The sequence below is a fragment of the Phaenicophaeus curvirostris genome, chromosome 1 (genome assembly GCF_032191515.1).
Source record: "Phaenicophaeus curvirostris isolate KB17595 chromosome 1, BPBGC_Pcur_1.0, whole genome shotgun sequence".
NCBI classification, from domain to species: Eukaryota; Metazoa; Chordata; class Aves; order Cuculiformes; family Cuculidae; genus Phaenicophaeus; species Phaenicophaeus curvirostris.
In genome coordinates this window covers 176,885,160-176,908,343 of record NC_091392.1, presented here as the reverse complement: position 1 = coordinate 176,908,343, position 23,184 = coordinate 176,885,160, and positions in this window count along the sequence as shown.

The window sequence follows — 23,184 nt, the reverse complement described above, 5'->3', positions numbered from 1 at the left end:
GCGCCCTTCTTATCCTGGACCCTATCTTCCTTGCCCTAAGTCCTCTTCTTCCTCACCCCCAGCCCCCTTCTTCCTCGCCCCTGGCTCCCGTCTTCCTCACCCTATGCACCCCTCTTCCTCATCCTGGTCCCTTCTTCCTCACTCTACACACCCTTCTTCCTCACCCTTTGCCCACTTCTTTCTCATCCTGGTCCCATCCTCGTCCTGTGCACCCATCTTCCTTGCCCTATGCCCCTTTCTTCCTCACCCTATGTGCCCTTCTTCCTCCCCCCTTGACCACTTCTTTCTCATCTTGCCCCTGTCTTCCTCGTCTTGTTGCCCTATGCCCCCTTCTCACTCTTGCCCACTTCTTTCTCATCCTGTCCCATTCTCACCCTGGCTCCCATCTTCCTCGTCCCTGGCTCCCATCTTCCTTGCCCCTGGTCCCTGTCTTCTTCATCCTGGCCCGCTCCTCACCCTTTGCCCCCTTCTTCCTCATGAGGTCATGCTATAGTTTGTAGGCACTTTCTTTGTCATTGTCCTCTGGGGGTCTCATTCATGTCAAGTCTCCTCTTCATATACTTTCTTATTTAGAGTTTGTCTATTTATAGTCTTTCCTGCTTCCATGTAGTCTTTCCTCCCTCTGGACTTCCTGCTCATCAGTTTATCTACACTTTTGGAAATCTACACTTGGTGGAAATCATTCTTCTAAACCCTGTGAAAGTGCCTTATGCGGAGGCAATAGAGGCATACTAAGTCTTCAGCCCTGTAAAATTCAGTGGGGAATGGGTCCAGACATAAAAACAAGTAAGTTGAAGTCTGGCTAAGGCTTTGAAGAACATGGGAGAATGACACGGATCCCTGTAGGTTATTTTGACTGTAGAAAAAGTCTAATTTTTGACACTTGATACATGACAGAATATCATTTTTAGATCTGCCTAAGCTAAGAAACCAGGAAAATTTACCCCCCAAAGAGGCTGACTGAACCAGACATGATTATGTGCTCCAACAAATAAGGAAACTGTCTGAAATGCACCAAACCACCATGCAACAGATTACTGTCAAAATAAGCTGGTATAATTTAACACTGGACCCAAATATTGCAATAACAATTACTTCACCAACAGTGAGACACATCTGAGAAATGATGGTGAGCGCACCTGCTTCCCAACATCACCCACCAGGAAGTCATGGAGCAATACCGCAGCCTTCAATGGCTACCCCTATTTCTTCTTTCCAAATGCTTACATTTATGCTCGGAAACTTTGGTAGCATTGTGGTCTGCAGAGAATTTGAGGAATTGTTTCTCTATGTGTGTCTCAACTTTTCTGAAAACAAACTGAAGGTAAAATAGTCACTGTCCCCTACAAAATAACTGTGAAAATAATCTCATGTTATACTGATGTAGACATCCCTGAATAAATTTTACATTGGTCTACAATATAAATTGTTCAAGAAAGGAATAAGAGAGAAAAAAAATTTTGAAAGTTACAACTGTTTTTTTTTAAGAGTCTATGCAGTTTTTAAAATCTAGGCACCAGCTAGTTATTAAACAATTGATAAAGAAGTTAGTGATCATCAGTGATGCTAGCAGATGATTTTTGATGCTCTCACATGAGAAGGAAGTCAAGAAAGACTTTTTTTTTTTTACCTTGGACCTCAAATCTCTCAACGAAGGGTGAAAAAATTGTGTAAACTCTCCTTTTGCCACATTAAGACTTTAATGTGCTGTTCTAGATTCTTGCAAAAGGAAGCCCAAGAAGACTTTTGCTGAGGAGCTACAAGGATCTGCAGACACCATCTTGTAACACTTTGTTATATATGAAAGCATCTTTCTCTGGAAAAACATGCTTCCTCGTGTATCACTGCTTCATAAATTATCTTTCTACTGGCACTATCTTTAGATTTATCATCACTATGCTACACCAGCGAAACATTACACCTGACCTGCATGCCTAACTGATACCAGCCTTCTAACTGGCTTCTTATATGTATATATATACACATATATATATCAACTCCATCTATTTAATCTTCATCCACAATTTCATCCTCACCACATTGCAGATGCAACTACAAGCACACAGGTACTTGTATTAAAGCACCCACAATATGAGGCTCTTCAGGAGTCACCTCAAGAAAAAGTCTTTAACCTTCCCACCAAACCAGTGTGCGTTTGTAGGACACACTAGGATACATAGACAACATCTGGACTGAAAACTCGGATTCTATCACTGATTTCTACCACAAATTCAGCAACCAGAATTGTCCATCAAACTATCTCTGGAAAACTTACATCAGCATCAACTTTCTAGACACCAAGGTCAACATGAAAAATAGCAACCTTCAAACTACCATATGCAGAAAATCCACAGACCAACACACCTCCTTCCACAAACCATCAGCTATCCAAAACACGCTAGAAAAACTGATATACAACCAGCCCACAGACATCACCTCATTTGCTCTGGGGATAACATTCATGACACACCCTCACAAAGCTACAGATGATGTTCATCCAACAGTGGCACTCCTCTAGGGTCACATATTTGAAGAAGCCACCTAAACCTTGTACAAACTTAATATGATGCAGAGAGAAAATCCCCCACTGGGTATCCCATACCACAATATGGAAGAAACATAAACTGGAAAACATTAACAAGTTGAAACTTCCGCTGGAAGAAAATCTTGGAACGTTTTTTTCCTAGAAACATCCCTCCTTCCCTTCAAATGACACTCACAGCCATTAACTCCACCATTGAACGCAAACTTCCAACAGACCAGGATATGCTGGCTAGAACAAGAGAGCTTGAAAATATTAGATCCAAACCTTGCCACAACGCCCATGATAAGTGCCTGCCACCCCAGAACCACCAAAATCCCATTCAACACATGCACCAGCTGAAATGTCACAGGCATCACACAATGCATTCACTGCTCTTTGGGAACTCTGTGGGTGAAACCAAACAACTACCATGTGCTACCTAATTATGAAAGAAGAGCAACACCCAATTACCAGTTGGAAAATTATATTTCCAAACAACTACTTCATCTCTAACCTTGCAACCCTGACACTGCAAGACAAAAGATGTGCCAGAAAACTAAAACTTGTAACTCCATCAGCTACCAGACACCATATCAGGTGGATTCAAGACTGACCTGAGTTTCCCCATATTTCATGTCCTGCAGATCCTTGATGGGAATTACTGTTTCCTTTGATCATTTATCTTCTATCACCTCTTGTACTCCTGGCAGGGTTAGGAATGCCCTCTGCTCCCAAGTGAGCAAACATTTTTCTCTCAAATGTCTGACTGATTAAACAATTAAGTATAATTCAGAGCAAATTAACTGCAAGTACGTTAATATTCTCTCTCTTTTCTGGACCCAAAGGGTAGTTCATCTGCGTGACAATGAATCGGCTTTGTCTAGCACCTGCTTTACCCAGTTGAGTATGTTAGCTTAATAAGATCCTAAAAAACGTGGCTGTCTTCCTGTGGACAAAGACCTGACTCTATAGGGCAACTCTTAGCCCCTGAGTAGAATACAGCTCTTTGCTATTGCCTACAAAATAATTGTCTTGCAGGAGACAGTGATGAATACACTACCTGTTGTGATAAGACTGCATAACTGCTAGGATTTTATCATCCTTTTGCTTTGAAGCAAAACAGGAAATATAGTGTTTACATAAAAGGCTGTGTTGAAAGTAGGTTCTCATTGCAAAGTTGAAAGTCTTGAAAAATCTGAAAATGTCAAACAGCAGCAAGCCTGCAGGTCAAAGTAAAACATTAGAAAAAAGAAGCTCTTCTGGTTTTATTTTAATTTGTTCTGCTTCAAATTAGGGAGAATTACTAAAAGTTATCCTGGCCTACACTTCAAATAAGACAACATTTATTAACTCAAAAAATTATGCAGATGAACTATTTCATTTCGGTAAAGGAGTAAGTGCATACCATGACTGCATCGTTTTCTTAACAAACATTGTTAAACAAGTGTTGTATTCTTTCACCTTCGAGATTTTATTCTGTGGAGAGATATTCATAACTAACCTCTAATATTGCTGTTAGTTGGAGTATTGTTCAGAAAAATGTTTCTTCAGCAAAAGGTTGTTTTGGAGCTGGGACAACTGTTTGAGATCTGTATGTTTTGAACATTTTTTGGACAGTAAGTTTTCCATGGAACAGAACACACTTCAGTGGATCTAAAGAGAATTGTGTACCGAAACCCTCATCTACTCAATGTGAATAGGGCCATTTTGATACAAGTAGTGAAAATATGCAGAGAATTCTTCTCCATGCATATTAGAAGAAAATTAAATTCCACAACCTCTGAAATTGTCATGGAATGGAATTAACAATTATTTCTTCACTTTTTCACATTCTATAAAGTGATAAATACAGATAAGTGTGTAAGAGTGAAAAGAAGGGTGGCAAAACATAGCCAGTAACATGGAATGCCTCCCTGAAAAGTTATGCTTTTATTTAAAATAGTATTCTAGGAAGGTCTGGGAAACAGCAATTGATATACCAGTAAATAATAGCTATATTTGAAAACAGTGGAAAAATGCATTAAAATGTCATGTACATTTCCCAGCAAACTGCCATTCTGCTTCTTTTTACTCTAGTGGGTATGACAAAGGTCAAAACAGTGAAGCAGATTTTGAAATCTGGACAGGAATAATTAGTACATTAAAGTCTTTTATGATTATATAAAAACTCTTAAATTATGGTAGTAAAAGTAGCTTTTTTTCCTTCTTCAGGAAACAACTAATTGAAATGAAATTGTACAAATGTTCTTACATTATTTTAGAACTGAAGTCAGCAACAAGGTGTTGGGGAAAATACTGGGCAATAAGAGAACAGTTCATGCCTTTCTATGTTTTGTAAAAGCAAAACAAAACACAATTGCTCATCAATAGTAATAGTCCTCAGAGCCTGTTAAAAAGTTCAAAGAAATTGATGAATATATTTTTGGGGATTTTAATAAGTTTTGAATCAGGTTTCTCCAGTCAGAAGGTTCGTAGTCACCCTTTCTGAATTTGCACAGTTTATTTCTCCATTGTACAGAGTTCACATATTGAGCTTACATCACCTCGAGGCCTCTTTTGCAGAAGAGGGACTTTCTGGATATTTCTTTAAGCCAGATAAGCTGAAACATTTCTAAATAGAAAAGACTCATTTAGCGTCACTTGACTGTCATAGCGTATCTCTTTATAGTGCCAAAGTTTCAAGTATCCTCAGCAAGACAAAGTCAATGACTGAGTTACAGGTGACATGCAGAACTGTGAGAGTCCTGCAATGCCTTGTGAGATGGAGTTAAAAGACAGATGGGGGTTCATCCCAGTGATTACAATGCAACCCAGGAGCACAGGCAGAGAACTACTTTGGTTAGAGGAGTTTGGATAAAGTCACTTTGATCAAACTATGACTTCAAAGTGTTTATTTTTCCAAATTAAACAAAACATCATACAATACAATAAACTGGTTAAATTAAAACATTGCAGAAATAGTATTTTTTATGGTGTTGTCAGAATTAGTTGATCATTTTCTAATTTCACTGAGCAGCTTTTTCCTTCTCCTTGACTTTTGATAAAACACATGCAGCCTTAAGTTTTTATTAAGACCATCTGCCTAAAATTTAAGATTCCTGTTTACAGTGCAATTAGGAGCTGTATAACTTTACCTTCTTGTGGCCATCTTCCCAGCCACCACTATGCATTTACTGCCTTCAGCATTGCCTGGAAATAGTGGAATTGATCTGACGCCAAGGAAGAAGCTGTTGCTGCTATTACTAATCAGATACATAAAATTTAAAAAAAAACATTTGTTGATAGCATTGTCGAAGGATAGTTTTCTCACACAGGAAGATAATAAAAGCAGTACTGAGTCAGATGGAGATCCATCTAGCTCACATTCGCCTGTGTGGGTGGCAGCTGCTGCAGAATAGGAGTAGCCATGTCCAGCTGTGGAAAGCAGTGTGGCTAGCCTAAGCCCTGCTCTTTGGAAACCACACTGCAGTTCCCCGTCTGTCCTTCACAGGGATGGCTTTGCTAACCAAGCGTAGTCTGGAGCTCCTGCCACCATGCTGAAATTTCTGGGTCTGAGACTCTCAAACTGGCTGGAACAGTAGTTCAGGCCAAAAAAAGCCCTGAATCCAGGATCATGCACTAGCACCTACAGTTCACCATGCACGGTGACAGAGATTAGGACAGTTTCATGCTCATTCAAAATCCAGGCTCTCTTGCTGCCCAAGAAACCAGTAGCCACAACATCAATAGTGAGTAAACCCAGCTAAGACAAGAGAATAACGTCCTGATTTCAGAAGTAGCAGTGGCCAGTAGTCTATGCCTAGGAAAAAAGAAACAAACCCTACAGGGCTAGCGTATAATTAGACTTCCCAGTACGATCCAGCAACTTGTGGCTGAGAGCTATCCTAGGCCAGCAGTGGTATTTTTTGTGTTAAAGACTGTGCCTGAAGATGCTTGAGGATTCTGATGTTGTATGTACATGTGATGGAGCCTCAGTGGGAGCTAAGTGTTGGATAGGGCACAGAGAAGTGGATGTGACATAAAAGGAAAAGACACAACGTAGCAGCGATTACAACAGAAGCTGTCAGACATACCCAGCAGTGTTTGTGGCTCACAAGAGGGGGCACGGTGTACTAGATGATGTAGTAAGAACCCTCCGAGAAGATACTGAATAGGAAAGATGTAGAAGCATTAGGTAGGGGTTGAAGACCCGTGGGAACAGAGCAAGAGTGAAACACTGGAAGTCACCACAATAGAGAAGCTGCTTCTTGAAAAGTAATGTCTCTTAATATGACTGGCATTGTGAGTACTAAGTATAAAGTGTTATTTGAAAGAAAGTTGATTGACATAAATAAACTGTCCACTTGATGTAGACAAATCTTTATCTTAAAAAGGGGACATGGCATTCCTAGAGCATATTGGACAAGGAAAGATTATCTTCTTTTGAAGAGTGTCGTAGTTTAGCCCCAGCAGGAAATAAAGTACCATGCACCCACTTGCTCACTCCTTCCCTACTCACCCTACAGGTGAGACTGGGAGGATAAACAGAAAAAGAAAGGTCAAACTTGTGGATCAGGATAAAGACAGTTTGATAGAACAGCAAAGGAAGATAAAAATAATAACCATAATAATAGAAAAAATACACAAAGCAAGTAATGCAGAGTGCAATTGCTCACCACCCAGAAACTGATGCCCAGCCCATTCCTGAGCAACAATCCCCTGCCCCTGGCCAGCCTCCCCAGTTATATACTGATATATATAAGTCCCACTGGACTGGAGGCTGGCTGATGTTGTGCCCATCTACAAGAAGGGTCACAGGGAGGACCCAGGAAACTACAGGCCTGTCAGTCTGACCTCAGTGCCAGGGAAAGTCATGGAGCAGGTAGTGATCTTGAGTGCTATCATGAAGCACATGCAAGAGAACCGGGTGATCAGGCCCAGTCAACATGGGTTCACAAAAGGCAGGTCTTGCCAAACTAACCTGATCGCCTTCTATGACAAAGTGACTCGGCTGCTGGATGAGGGAAAGGCTGTGGATGAGGTCTTCCTGGACTTCAGTAAAGCCTTCGACACAGTTTCTCACAGCATTCTGCTTGAGAAACTGTCAGCCTCTGGCCTGGACAGGTGCACACTCTCCTGGATGGAAAACTGGTTGGATGGCCGGGCCCAGAGAATGGTGGGAAATGGTGTGAAATCCAGCTGGAGGCCAGTGACAAGTGGGGTTCCCCAGGGCTCAGTGCTGGGTCCAGCCTTGTTCAATGTCTTTATCAATGACCTGGATGAAGGCATCGAGTGCACCCTTAGCAAGTTTGCGGACGACACTAAGCTGGGTGGAAGTGCTGATCTGCTGGAGGGTAGGGAGGCTCTGCAAAGGGATCTGAACAGGCTGGACCGCTGGGCAGAGTCCAATGGCATGAGGTTTAACAAGGCCAAGTGCTGGGTCCTGCACTTGGGGCACAACAACCCTGTGCAGTGCTACAGACTAGGAGAAGTCTGTCTAGAAAGCTGCCGGGAGGAGAGGGACCTGGGGGTGTTGGTTGACAGCCGACTGAATATGAGCCAGCAGTGTGCCCAGGTGGCCAAGAAGGCCAATGGCATCTTGGCTTGTATCAGAAACGGCGTGACCAGCAGGTCCAGGGAGGTTATTCTCCCTCTGTACTCGGCACTGGTGAGACCGCTCCTTGAATCCTGTGTTCAGTTCTGGGCCCCTCACCACAAGAAGGATGTTGAGGCTCTGGAACGAGTCCAGAGAAGAGCAACGAAGCTGGCGAAGGGGCTGGAGAGCAGGTCTTACAAGGAGCGGCTGAGAGAGCTGGGGTTGTTTAGCCTGGAGAAGAGGAGGCTGAGGGGAGACCTCATTGCTCTCTACAACTACCTGAAAGGAGGTTGTAGAGAGGAGGGTGCTGGCCTCTTCTCCCAAGTGACAGGGGGCAGGACAAGAGGGAATGGCCTCAAGCTCCACCAGGGGAGATTTAGGCTGGACATTAGGAAAAAATTCTTCACAGAAAGGGTTATTGGGCACTGGAACAGGCTGCCCAGGGAGGTGGTTGATTCACCTTCCCTGGAGGTGTTTAAGGCACGGGTGGACGAGGTGCTAAGGGGCATGGTTTAGTGTTTGATAGGAATGGTTGGACTCAATGATCCGGTGGGTCTCTTCCAACCTGGTTATTCTGTTATTCTATGATTCTATGATTCTATATGGCATCAAATATCCCTTGGGCCAATGTGCCAAAGGGCTTCTTGTTGGCAGACTATTGTGAGAAGCTGAAGAAAATTAGCTTTATTCCCACTGAACCCAGGACAAAGAGAAAAGGCTGTATGCTTCTACTATTCCCATTTAAGTTCTGACAGTGTCCTCAACTAATTCCATCAAACTTCACAACGTGCTTTTCTTCCGTTCATCTCACTGGCACTAGTCATGCTAGTAGGTGCTTTCAGGGCACAGAACTGGGCTTAGCACAGAGCAGCCCCGGGGGAAGAGGTGTTGGGCTCTCCCACAGGCACACAGTTTTATCTACTAGGTCATGGATTAGAGCATTCCACAGGATGTGGGAGACTTGCCTTCACATTCCTCTTTTGCCAGTGGGATTCAAGCCCACACATATTCCAGGATCCCCAAGAAGAAATCCTAACCACATATTTGTGTGCTAGCTGAAGGATGGGCTCTCCCAGTTTGCACGGCAGTTTTAGATATTTGGAAGAGGAAGCAAACAAGAAGAAGGAGAATGTGTGTGTGTGTATGGATGAGTTCCCATGAAATGCACAGTGTTCTTTAGAGATAATATCTATCTGAAATATCTGTCTTCATCTCTAACTTCCTTTTTTCCCCCACACACTTCAGTGGTTAAAGCATGGGACAAGAGCATCTGGATTCAATTCTGCCTCCATGAAGGAAGGCAGAGCAGCATGTCCCACTTACTTGGAAAATCATCTGCCCTTCTGACGTGGGAGCAAAGGCATTTGCGTAAGGCCACCTGTCAGAGATGTTCCATATTGCTTGGAATAATTAGAAGGAAAGCAAATTGGGGTTTTCTAACTTAGTAGGATGCCCAGGGTAAAAGGGGACAGCATGACTTGGAGAAGGGTTTAATGTAAATTATGATACAATGTTGAATATGCATCCTGAAAGAAGGGATGCAGAGCTGAGGAATCTCTCTTTACAGATGCCTGCCTACTTACCAACCTTTTTCTTTTTCTGTTTTTCCCCTGCAGCACAAAGAAACTCATTGCTCAGCACCAGTTCCTGGGAGTTGAGTTCGAAGTACCTGCTGTGGAAAAAATAGAGTGCAGACCCAGTTCAGGACAGTGTCTGCCAGTGCTTTGGCAAGGATCAGCATGAAGTCTGGTGTTATAGTGCTCAACATCGCAGCCCCAACACGTTGCAGATGATCAAAGCCAGAGTAATGTACCAAAATGCACACACTTTTTTTTTTTTTCTCCTTAATCACCTCACTTGATCCTGCAGCCAGTCTCATTTAATAGTTTAAATAAAGACTGTGGTAACACCTGCCTAGGAGCATTACAAAGCAGCAACAGAATTTACAGAATGAGGCCACCTAATACTGTAGCAAAGGAAGATCCTTATATTCCTTACATTTTATTTGTAATTATCGGATATCAGTAGGTCAGTAATGGTAAAACTTTTATAACCTCTTCAACTAGTGCACCAAGAGTGCACAGAATCAGTGATGGTTCCAGGTACTATGGAAGTAGAAACCAACTCCCTCAGCATCTTTAAGCAGAGGGGCCTGGGGAAATAGGATCATTTATTCATCAGTAACTACTTGTAGATAATTACACCCTATTCTGCTTCATCATACCAAAGCACAGTAGAAGGATGAACTGAAAGAGGAAGCATAGCTGTTTATTCTGCCACATTTTTTAAGATCTGGATCCTAATTACACATCATAAGATACTTTGAGGCCTCATATAAAGGGAAAGTGTGAAAATAATACTTTGCTAGTTGGAAACTTTCTACTAGTTATAGTTTGAAATGTTTACATTTGGTCTATTTACTCAAAGGCAGTTATCAACAAGATAATGGTGAAGTTATGTGAGACTCAAATACAATGCTTTTGTTCCAGTTCTGTTTCCATGGGGGGGCAGGGTTAAGGCCCCACCGCAGTCTCACAATCTGTCCCCATCTGGTACCCATATTCAAGAAAGATGATTTCAGACTGGGAACAGAAGAGAGAAATGCTACGGAATATCAGAGGAGTGGAGAGCCTTCAAAGTCAAGGCTGAAGGTGTGTAATTGCTGGCCATAAATACATTAGAGATGTAAGACAGGAAAGGGAGCTTATTTAAACCAAGGGTCTATAGACAAACTAATATAAACTGACAAGGAATACATTTAAGCCAGAAATCAGAAGACAGCTTTCGCAGAACCATAGAATCATTTCAGTCAGAAAAGACCTTTAAGATCGTCAAGTCCGACCAGAAATCTAACACTGCCAAGTCCACCACTAAGCCATGTCACATCTACATGTCTTTTAAATACCTCCATGGTTTATTTAAAATGGTGATGGTGACTCAACCACTTCCCTGGGAAGCCTGTTCCAATGCTTGACAACTCTTTCAGTGAATAGATTTTTTTCCTAATATCCAATCTAAACTTCCCCTGGCACAAATTGAGACCATTTCCTCTCAAAGAAAATGAGTTTATATTGGACAAAGGCTCAACATCTAAGCATTGTTATCAACAGGAATGGAGAGTTTTAGAGGCTGAAATGGCAATACAAGATTTCAACTTTAAGCTTTATGCAGCTTTCTTCTCACAGAGACCAGTCCCCATTCTGCCTATAAATGGCACAGAACTGAATCCCACAAATAAACGGGGAAGCTGCAAACTCTTGCAGTAAAATAGACACCGCTGGTGGAAAGACCTCCAGGTAATCATTTTGCAAACTGGGAAGTGAATCTGGAAAGGAGCACAGGGCAAATTCTGCTGTGTGTAAATGCTCTGACATTGGAGCCAACATGCATTTCAGGTCTTGGACTGTATATGTGGCTGATGGTTTTATCTCCCTCTTTTACGGACCAACGTATTTCCCTGGCAAAAAGGCAACAATTTAGCCAGCTTAGCACTTTTACTTATTTTTGCTTTCCAGACATCTTTAAATGAAAAAAACCCCCCTTGGTCCAAGGTTCGTTTCTAGCTACAAGACTCACTATTAATTAAATGGCAGTTTTTCAATCCCATCACCACACTTAAGGACAGCAGAGTTCAAGAAGTTCATGAACTGGTTCCCCACAGTTATCTTGAACATGAACTCACTGTTTAGTCAATGGCTTAGAAAAACAAGGCTGGACAGCTGGTCTCTGTGCTACTTACCACAGTCTCAGGGCAGGGACAGAGGAAATTTAGAGAATATTTCCAAATACATTCTGCCAGATTTTTCAAAACTACAACACATCTGCGCAGATGTTTGGTATTATTTGCTCTTGAATTTAACGTACGCTGTAATATGCTCTCTGTTTTATGAAGTGTGAAAGCTGACATCTGAAATTAGTGCTTTTTCATAGCCCGGTATCCAATTGCTACATCTGGCTGTGTCATGTAGTCTGGGGAAGTGCCCTACCACAAGGACTTGAGCCACAGAGTATGGTGAGACAGATGAAGCTAGATAACCTTTTTTATGTCCACGAGGGTCAGTCTTTCAACACCAAGAAGAAAAAAGACAAATAAACAGAAATGGGACACACTGTAATTAATGGCTCCAGAAGATAATAAATCCAAACAGCTTCTTATTTTCAAACCGTGGCTTGCTTCAGACTAATATAAAAGTTTAGAGTGAACCCCGTCATTTCTTTCATCTTAACTATTGAACTGAATCTTTCTGACAGAACTACTTTCAAACTAAATACGCAGGTAGACAGAACACCTAATGTCTCTACAAATACATGTATATCTATGCCTCTCTGTGCCAGTATGTTATCTGAGAGGCTTCTTCCTCTCCCAGTGTTCCCTCATCGTAAAGAAACATCATGTCCTCCTGCTACAACTGTGTAAGAGCATTTAAAACATGTTGCCACGTGGACTTAGATATCCAAAACAATTTCATCCCACTCAGTTTTTTTTTATATTTTTCTGGCAATGCAAACTGATTTTCATTTTAAAGTCCTCAGACCTTGAGAAAGAAATGGAACAAATGGCTGCAAAGATTATTTTCAGCATAGGTTATCAGATCCACATGTGTCAGCTGCCACTGTTTAATATGACAAGATTTGCCTTATGAAAAATAAAGATTAATTCAATGGGTTGATTATCATGATTAATTAGCACTATCCCCAGCCCCCAAATGCCATGTGCGGATGCATACAAACACATATAAAAATTGCAGTCTGGACTGAGCAATCACTTTCATCTTCCTGACTGTATTACCCTGAATCTTACTTTATTGCATACTGGTCACTTCTAAGTTTGTTGAGTACAATGGGCCTGATTCAGAATACACTAAAGCCAATGAAATATTTCCATTTAGAATTCGAGACTGCCTCCTTCTCTTTTGCATCCCACCTCCCTCATCCTCCTCCTCTTTGGCTTTGGCAGCAGAGAAAGAGTGAAGGAAAAGCAAAGAAGGGGGAGGAGGGACAAAGTGAAATTGCCAGTGAAGGCTGCATCGCTTGTGCAAGCTTCATGGTCTGATGTCTGTTCAGATCAAGCCTGTGATTCTGCACATCAACTGCCAAATATACACTGCATGATTTGAAGAAAAGCTTCTGGATAAATATCATTCCTTGAAGCTGGGACTTTGGTAGCATGTTCTTAACAACTGATTCTGAAGTAGCTTATCTCATTTTATTATGAACATGCAGACAGCACCACTCTGTGAGATGCACTAAACCCCCTGCTCCCCGTCATTTCTTTTTTTTTCCTTTTCTTTATTTTGAAGTGCTTCACTCATGTGGATTGTCAGTGTGCCAGCCACTGTTGCAAATAGCACGCTGTCCTTCTGTGCCCTGGGCCTCCTAGTTGGTCTGGGAAATGCAATGTGCTAGGAGTTTCTGGCCTCCTTTGGGGTTAGGTATGATGGTCTCCGTTGTGCGTAAGCAAGTGGTTTCAATCCTTAATTGCAATGGGGAAGTGGTCAGACAAGATACAGTCCTGGCAGGATAATGGTAAAATGTCTTGGAGGAGAACCAGAAAATAACAAATACGTTACATACGAAGTGAATATGTATTTCTAACATAACCTGGAAAATGTGTAACATATAGGAAAGCAAAATACAATTTTATTTTTCTTTGATGGTGCTTATTTGAAATCGGAGCATTATCTCATGCTGTTCCCTTATTTCCCTTTACAGAAATTAAAGAAGTGGTTTAAACATTTTCTTCTTACATCACAATTACACAAATCCAAACACTTATTATGAAGAAATGGATATGGGTTTTGACTATAATTACAAATTCAAAGTGACCTGTCAGTCATCAGTAGTGAAGCATGAAGTTACATGATTTTGCCCTGTTTTATCTAGGAGAGAGAATTGCTTCATAGCAGCAGAACACTAATACCTTGAACTAAACAGCTCGCTTCTTCCTAAGAGATAGGAAATCTTTCGCAACATCATTTTGGTAACTCACTACATCCTTCTGAGATATGTTTTACTTTACTCATTTTACAGAGGATTAAACAGAGACATGGAAATTTTAGCAGTTCTAAACGTCTCTATAATTCAACATGACAGCTGGGAATTACTTCCAGGAATCATGTTTCCAGTGCTTCCTTACAGTTGTTTTAGTGATCCTCTTGAAAACTTTAAGTCCTGGCCAGGATAAAATGCAGCTCACACTCCCAATCTTGTATGTGAAGCTGATTATCTGGATAATCACTGGTCATCATGCACATCCTTGAGGGAAAAAAAAATAAAATCCAAACCAACAAACAACAGAAAAGCAACAACCTCATATCTGAGATTTTCAAAGTAGGCTACTTGTTCTCTAAGCTCTCAGTGCTATTTTCAGACAAGACAGCACATCACTTACTTTCAGGTACATCTGGGCCTGAACTGTTTTCTGCAAGATGTGGATGCATTCTTCCTCATAATGACCTCATTTGGTGCCCATGATCACAGAATCACAGAATCACTAGGTTGGAAAAGACCCACAGGATCATCGAGTCCAACCATATCTATCGATCACTAAACCATGCCCATCAAACTTTACACTATAGACATTACATCACTTTACACTATAGACATTAAGGGCCAGGAAATAATGTGTATAAGGAAATATAGCTAATAACACTACTGAAGATGTTGGTTCCCATTTACTCAGTTGGTGCTCCTCTCTCCCCCATGAATCTCCAAGTATGTTTCTAAACACATCAGTGTTGTTGTACTTATCTAACAGAAAGGGAAATTGAGGCATGGTAACTTGGGGCATGGCTGAAAGACAGTCTCAACTCTACCAAGGAGCTAGGACATTAAATGAAATGAGGTTTCCACTGCCAAATCCCATAGACATCGCATTTAGCAGTGCCATCTGCTCTCAGCACATGTAAATTTTTGAGAGCCAAGTCAATCAAGTGTCAAGTCAATACAACAAATCAAGAATACACATACAAATATTAATAAAGCATTGGGACCCTAATTCACTCTCTCAAGTGATACACAACAGCTTTGTTCTCATGTAACTCCTACCACACCTGCTTTTCTGCCCTTTACAGAGTGGAACTCATAAACTCACATAAAAAATTGTACATCCATGAGCAGCACCACTGGTTTTAGATTGCTTGGCTATGTAATAAATCCTCTGACTTGTTCAGTAAAGGTTCAAGCCTATCTCTGAATTTATGTGAGAAAAGCACAAATAATAGTAACTCCTACTTGGTCCAAATCCAAAATAAAATGTCACTTGGAAGATAATCCTTTAAGACTCTTTTTGACAGTAGAAAAGATTCATTTATTGTCTTAGAATATATGCATAGAAAAGGGCACAAAGGCTGTAGTTTAATTCAGCGAGAAATGTATTAGCTTACATCACCTCAGAAGCAGTGACAATAATTCTTACACAGCTGGTTGCGGTCTCGTCCTAAATCATTACTGTCTTCAGAAATAAAGGAGTTGGCATCTGATGCCAGTGGGACCGTGGAGTCATCCTGCTCTACCAGGAGCAGTGGATATATCCCTCCAGCTTCTCTAGGAAATGTTTTACTCTAAATTCACCTTGATTCTAGGAGACAAGTGTGGTTCTTTGTAGCCTGAAAAATATTTGTAGCAGCTTGTGTCACTATCTGTTGCCTGTTTAACTATGACAACATGAACAGCATATCCTGATATATCCAGCATTCCTCCATCTACTTCAGGAGAAGCCAAAACCTGAAAAGGAGCTTTCCCTAGTCAGTCTGGCACTGAATAAAAAATTCCTCCAAACTTCACAAGGCAACACCCCTAAGATATTATAAAACCTGGCATACATGGAAACTGCTACTCCAGGGCTGGTTTGGATCTATTTCCCAGTTTCTATATGCATCTAAAGTTTATAATTAGCCTGAAGTGCACTGGCTTATTTGCAACTCAGTCACCATCATGTGCGGAGAGAGGAAATATCCATCTAAAAGTCATTAGAGCCTCCACCTGCCAGTCCAAATGCCTTTGCTGATATTGAAGAGCTTGTACTTGGAGGCTTTGCTCAGCCTGACCAGAGAATGGCAGTTGAATGGATTACAACTGCAGCTGTTGTTTTGTCTACATTTTATAAGAAAAGCAGGTGAGAGAAAAGGAGAGAAGAGGTTATATTACTTCAGAGTTATATTTCTGAATTAAAAATACAGCATTTTTATAAAAATTAGGATTGTTCTAGAAAAAAAACAAACCTATACATTGAGGAGGGGAAAAAGGAGAAAATGACTGTTTCAGTTGTTTATAATCAGAGCCCTTTTTCTCTCCTCACTTAGCATTGACCAAGTACTGCACATAAAAATATCTTGGGGAAATGTCACTGCCATTTTTCAATATATTAGAATGGTTTCAGATGGCTAGAGAAAACTCCTAAGACATTTTCCACCTGAGATGACATTCATAGCTCTGAAGCATAAGTGAAAACAGCAAATTGGTTTGTGCTCTTTCCATTTGCTCTTTTCGCTTGCTCGCAATACACTGTTTTCAGTATTAGACCTTAATACCTGGGGAGTTAGTTATCATGAAACAAGTGTAGCTCTCCATTCTGGTAAAAGTTTCCCAAAGGTCGAGTGTTGTTCACTCTAAAACTGTGTTAAAATTAAACTTTCAGGTATGGTTTTTAGAAGTTGCACTATATGATCTCTATGTGTGTCATTGGTTGATTTGGGGGATTTTAGGGGGAAAGAGTTGGATTAAGACTAAAATTAACCTGCAAGTAGTTTTGCAAGGTATAGTCAATGCATTTAAAAGAAAACAAAACACCCAAACTAACAAACGAACAGAAACACACACACCCCAAAGGAGTGGGTAATTCAAATTCTTCAATGCATTTTTAATTACAAGGGTACAAATAACTGGTAATCCCCCACAGATATTTTAGAACTCAGTCAGTCAAGTCTGAAATCTGAAAAAAAAAAAACTTTTGTTGCAGGATTTGCCTTCTGATATTTGTAACCTTTTATGTATAGCTCATTTGTAGTGGCAAATGGACGTGTGCTCTCCACCCTTTAGTTACTTTTAAAGATAGAATTGATACAGCCGAAGGTCCAATTCAGTTCCAAATCTGGCCAAGAATACATAGGGTTAGACACCAAATATCTGCTTTTAAAAATCTTTATTTTTCCATGTTAAAAATAATTACATTTTTCATAGAAATTAACCCAACTTTTTTTACTAGTATCAAATATTTATCTGTCTATATGAGGAATTGTTACTTAAATCAGAGGAAAGATTACTTTCCTGAACCCCAAGTGGTAACCGAATTTGAAATGCTAAAAGAAAAACCAGAAGGAACACCTCAAAATAAAGACATCAGACGTTTATTGTCTCAGTTCTTTGTAATTAGATTTCCTGTTCTGTAATCAATTGCTTAACCTTTTACTGAATTACTGAAAAAACTAACCTCTTTTCATCATTAACCTTGTCCAGTAAAAGTGAAAGCAATGTAGCAGGTGCAGGTTAGTCTGCTCCCACAGTAACAGGTAATCTCCTTACAGGGTAAATTTGCATAGTATCGATGAGCCTACAACCCCACATGTCTCACAGTGCAGCTGCAGGAGTCATTTTAAAGATAGCTGACGGCAGGGGGGAATTTTGTAGGAAAGCTCCAATTTTCCAAGCACAATCCAGGGGGCAAAGAGGGGGTAGTGGGAAGACAGCTGATTAATATGCTCATACATAGCTTTTCTTCCAGATCTCACCTTGAGCTTGCTGGTTTACAAGGCAGGAAGGAGAAATCTCCATTGTCTGTTGAGCATGCAAGCATAAAGATCCAAAAAGTAATACCTTAAAATTAGGCTACAATTTTCTGGCTCTCAGTGTGAAGTCATTGCTAATTGGGGTCTGTGCATCATTAACACCTTCTCCCTGTTTCTTGAATATGAAGTCATAGATTGGCTCTCCTAGTTAACAGGTAGCCTGGAGAAGAGGAGGCTGAGGGGAGACCTTATTGCTCTCTACAACTACCTGAAAGGAGGTTGTAGAGAGGAGGGTGCTGGCCTCTTCTCCCAAGTGACAGGGGACAGGACAAGGGGGAATGGCCTAAAGCTCCGCCAGGGGAGGTTTAGGCTGGACATTAGGAAAAAGTTCTTCACAGAAAGGGTTATTGGGAACTGGAACAGGCTGCCCAGGGAGGTGGTTGAGTCACCTTCCCTGGAGGTATTTAAAAGACGGGTGGATGAGGTGCTGAGGGGCATGGTTTAGTGATTGATGGGAATGGTTGGAGTCGATGATCCAGTGGGTCCTTTCCAACCTAGTGATTCTATGATTCTATGAAATCTCATTCTCTTTTGCTCAGAAATTGCATAGCTGCAACACCAAAGTAAGGCAGCTATACCAAGAGATCTGAACGTGATTCAGCCTCTCCAGCACCATCTTTGGAATTCAGTTTTAGATCTGTTGCAATTAACATCCAAGAACTCAGGAGAACAAAAATGAGGAAGGTCAAGAGAGGAAAAATAAACAGGCTCATTGACATCTTGCACAAAACAACATCCTTGTGACTTAATCCTGAATTTGGAATTTTATTTGGATTTGTTTTCTTACCTAGGTGCATGTTGAAGGTCGTTCTGCTTATCTGTAGTCTTGCTCAACACATTTTATTATAACATTCTGATTTACCTTCTCATCAGTCAGCAGGTCTTTCATTCTCCAGGTTGAAATTATTGATGTTGGATGACCCAGCTTAAGAGTAACTTAAAAAAAATTAATAATCAAGCTAAACAATGTATTTTGGATACAGCTAGTGAGATAGCAGCAGCTAGCAGACAAGAAGTCTTTTTGCTTTGCAGATGTTTCAGTATCTGGCTTTAAAGGGATTTTCCCTGCAATTATGTTACATTACCCACAAACTCAGTTTCTCCCTAGTTGAACTGGCAGAAGCCCGTGTACTGGATCGAAATGTTCCAGTCCCTCAAATTCATGTTGCACAATGCTCCTGAGCATTGGGACTTCTTTCCGCTTCCTTTTTTTTAAGAATCTAGGAAGGAGATAGACAAACCTGTTAACAAAATAAAAAAGATTGCAAAGTAAGTAGGAAATATCAACACGTACGAACATTATAGTACTTTCTGTATATATCAGAATCACATGCTATTTTGATTGGTAGAGTATTTTTTAACTATTTATTTTCCGATAAGTCTTATTTGGAGATTTAAATGTCTTGGGGAAGGCAATGAAAGTTAGACCGTCATGCAGAACTCTCTCTCTAAAGCCTTAAGCAATTTCAAGGATGGCTTCCACAATGAAAATATGTTGTGTGACCCCCATGGAAGTGGGCAGAAATTTGCCTCCACACATTTTTTAGCCACAAACCAATAAGGTCCTTTGGGACTCAGCTATGCACCCAGTCCAATTCATAGTGAGATGGGAGATCCCTGAAAATCTCCTGGCTGTGACCTCCTATATGTCCTGTTTTCACAGAATCACAGAATCACAGAATAACCAGGTTGGAAGAGACCCACCGGATCATCGAGTCCAACCGTTCCCATCAAACGCTAAACCATGTCCCTCAGCACCTCATCCACCCGTGCCTTAAACACCTCCAGGGAAGGTGAATCAACCACCTCCCTGGGCAGCCTGTTCCAGTGCCCAATGACCCTTTCTGTAAAGAATTTTTTCCTAACGTCTAGCCTAAACCTCCCCTGGCGGAGCTTTAGGCCATTCCCTCTTGTCCTGTCCCCTGTCACTCCAAGTTCTGTGGTAAAACTCCTGTGGCTATCAATCTGATAAAGGTTTTGCTGTGTGGCTTTGCACATAATCAGGATCATTAACAACCCCACTGTGTCTACAGCAGAAGAAATGTCAAGCACAACCTCCTACCACAGTTTTGCAACACAGCTGGTTAGAGTAAAAACTTTCACAGTTTGATGCTGTTGCCCCAGTATCTATCTGCTTGTGTAGATGGCAAGCTTATTAGCTTTCAAATGAGGTGGGGGAGACATTCATATAGTGCACAGAACCAAACAAACGGGCCAACATGCCTGACTTTATCTGCCATACACCAACGTCTTATGCACAACAGTCACAGTGTATGAACCATAAATGGTTGCAGGAGGCAAGAGGTAAAATGACTCCCCAGCTACACCACTGGAAGTGAGTCAGGCTGAAGCAGCACCCTTGAAACAGGTGACCATCAATCAATACCAGCCCCTACCAGATGCTTTTTTCTCCATAGGCAGGGATTTGGATTACTAGCTGCTATCACAACAGCACATGCTGATCTCAACACCTAAAATCCCAGCACAAGAATCATGATCCAGTCCTGCTATGGGTCATCAAAAAGCAACAGGTTGTTATCCAATAGATGAGAATGCTTATGTGTAAAGGACAGTAAGAAGGTTTCTTCTAGTAAGAGCAAAGTCTTAAAGCCAGCACTAGCTCCTGTGCCAGGGGCTGAAGATACTGACTACCTGCTGTACAATTTTCATGAGCAGCAATTTGGTTTTGTACTATGAATTATCATAATTTTCAACATCACTTTGGAAATCTAATTTTCCTTTCCCTCTCCCTCTCCCTTTCCTTTTCCCTACTGCTTCTCCTTCCCCTCCCTTTCCCCCTCCCTTTCCCCTTTCCCTCGTTTTCCTTGAGCAGTTCAGGGTCAAATGTGAATTTGTTGGCAAATTCAGCAAATTGCAATGATGAATTTAAGTATTATTTCTTTATCAATGTTTTACTTCTTAGTTTAAATGTCTGCAAGTCTCTCATTCTTTTTATGTTTTCTACCACATTTTACTTAAAACCAAATAGAAAGATAGGTTATAGTCGAATTGATTTTCCTAAAGTGGAATTTTTGTCCCAGTATATCTTGTCTCCAAATGTTACAAAGTCCCAGGAAGAGAGAGGTAAATGGCAAAGGAGAATATGCATTCTCATGGGCAGAGGGATAGGGGGAAAAAAGATGGAGAAAGGGAAGGAAGAAAAGATTGAGAATGAAAGAGAGTGATGACTTTTGTTTTCCCAGATGAAAAGCTATTGTCCTTTGAGACTACTTAACGTATTTATCTTTTAAGAGAGGAAAAAGAATTCCCACTAGATAGACTGAAAATTTGACAAAGGTCTGAGAAATAGGATCTTCTCAGGCTTTGTCTGTAGGTGGGTAAAGTCATAATAGCTCTGTTTTTCTTGGTTTTCTTTACATGAGAAAAACTGAGTAAGAATGCCTTACTATGCATATTTGTAAGGATATTCATTTCTTTGAGTCTTTTTACACTGCATCTCAGTCAACTGAAAGGTCACTTTAGTTATTTTTCCCTCCCTCACATCCTATACCAAGGAAGAAAAAAAACACCAAGACTTGTAGACAGGTCTTTCAGATTTCAATGAAAATAACAGATGTTACCTATCAAAACAGCTTCCACCCAGAACAAGGATGACATAGCCACAGAGTGACTGAGATTTTCCTTCCAACAGACAGAGCTTTATCTCCGAAAGAGGCATCTTTGCTTAGCAGAAATAACTGTCTTGATTTCACTGCAGAACCTCTGTTTCGGGACTCAACGGAAGCCTTTAATCTAACAACATCTACCAAGCTACCATATAGATGATAGAGCATATTGACTGTAAAAATTGCTAGGTTCAGCGTTTGGTTGGTTGGTGACATATTGTATTGCTCAGATGTAGGTTTTGCATTCCCTTAATATTGTCTGCTTAGGGCACTGGGAAGACGACCGAACTTTTGGGTGGGCTTTGGAGCAGACCCTTATTTCACAGCTTATTTGAATTCAGGCCATGAAATCACTGTAACAAACCCACAAAAGCCATGGAGTTTGCAGACAACCTAAAGCCTTTTCTTCAGTGGCTTAGATGTAGCTGTACCAAACAAGCAAATATGGTTTAACAGGGACTTAGTCTCTCCCCTGAGGCACGAAATAGCTGGGAAGACTGTCACTTCACGTATGCCTGACTGAAGGCCAAGTGTGGATGCATTACAATAGTGAACTCAAATTCAATATGCCTTCAAACTGACTGAAATTAAGCTCCTGCTCCAAGAGCTTCAGAGCACAACACGGAAAATTTGAGCTCTTTCTTCCTCTGTGTGTACAGCAGTTCAGATAAGCTGGTAACAATCAATAGACTTCCATGCTGATCTTAGTCCAGCAAAATATGTCTTATAAAACGATATAGGGCAGAGAAGCTGGCTATAGGCTCGTGCACAGCATGAGGCTGTGAGATAGGTAGGTCACATGGGCCTTCCACTGTGGCCCAGTCATCATGGATTTATGAAAGGCAGGTCCTGACAAACTAACCCAATCTCCTTCTACGACAAGGTTACTCACTTAATGGATGAGGGAAAGGCTGTGTATAGAGTGGAGCTGGACTTCAGTAAAGCCTTTGACAACATTTCTCACAGTATTCTGCTTGAGAAACTGGCTGCCACTGGCCTGGACAGGCATACCCTCTGCTGGGTGAAGTGGCTAGATGGCCATGCCCAAAGAGTCATGATAAATGGAGTTAAATCCAGTTGGGGGAAGTCACAAGTGGTGTTCCCTAGGGCTCAGTGCTGTGTCCACTCCTGTTCTATATCTTTCTCAATGATCTGATGAGGGAACTGAATGTACCCTTAGTAAGTCTACAGATGACACTAAGCTGGGAGGAAGTGTCCATCTGCTTGAGGGTAGAGAGGTTCTACAGAGGGATTTGGACAGGCTGGATCAATGGGCTGTGACCAGCGGTATGAGGTTCAACAGGGCCATGGGTAAAGTCCTGCACTTGGAACAGAACAACCCCATGCAGCGCTACAGGCTTGGGAAAGAACGGCTAGAAAGCTGCCTGGCAGAGAAGGACCTCGGTGTGTTGGTTACCAGCTGGCTGAATATTAGCCAGTAGTGTGCCCAGGTGGCCAAGAAGGCCAGTAGCATCTTGGCCTGTTTCAGAAATAGCCTGGCCAGCAGGACCAGGGAAGTGATTTTGCCCCTGTACTCAGCAATGCTGAGACCACACCTCAAATCCTGTGTTTAGTTTTGGGCCCCTTGCTACAAGAAAGACACTGAGGTCCTGGAGTGTCTCCAGAGAAGAGCAACAGAGCTAGTGAAGAGGCTGGAGACCAAGCCTTATGAGG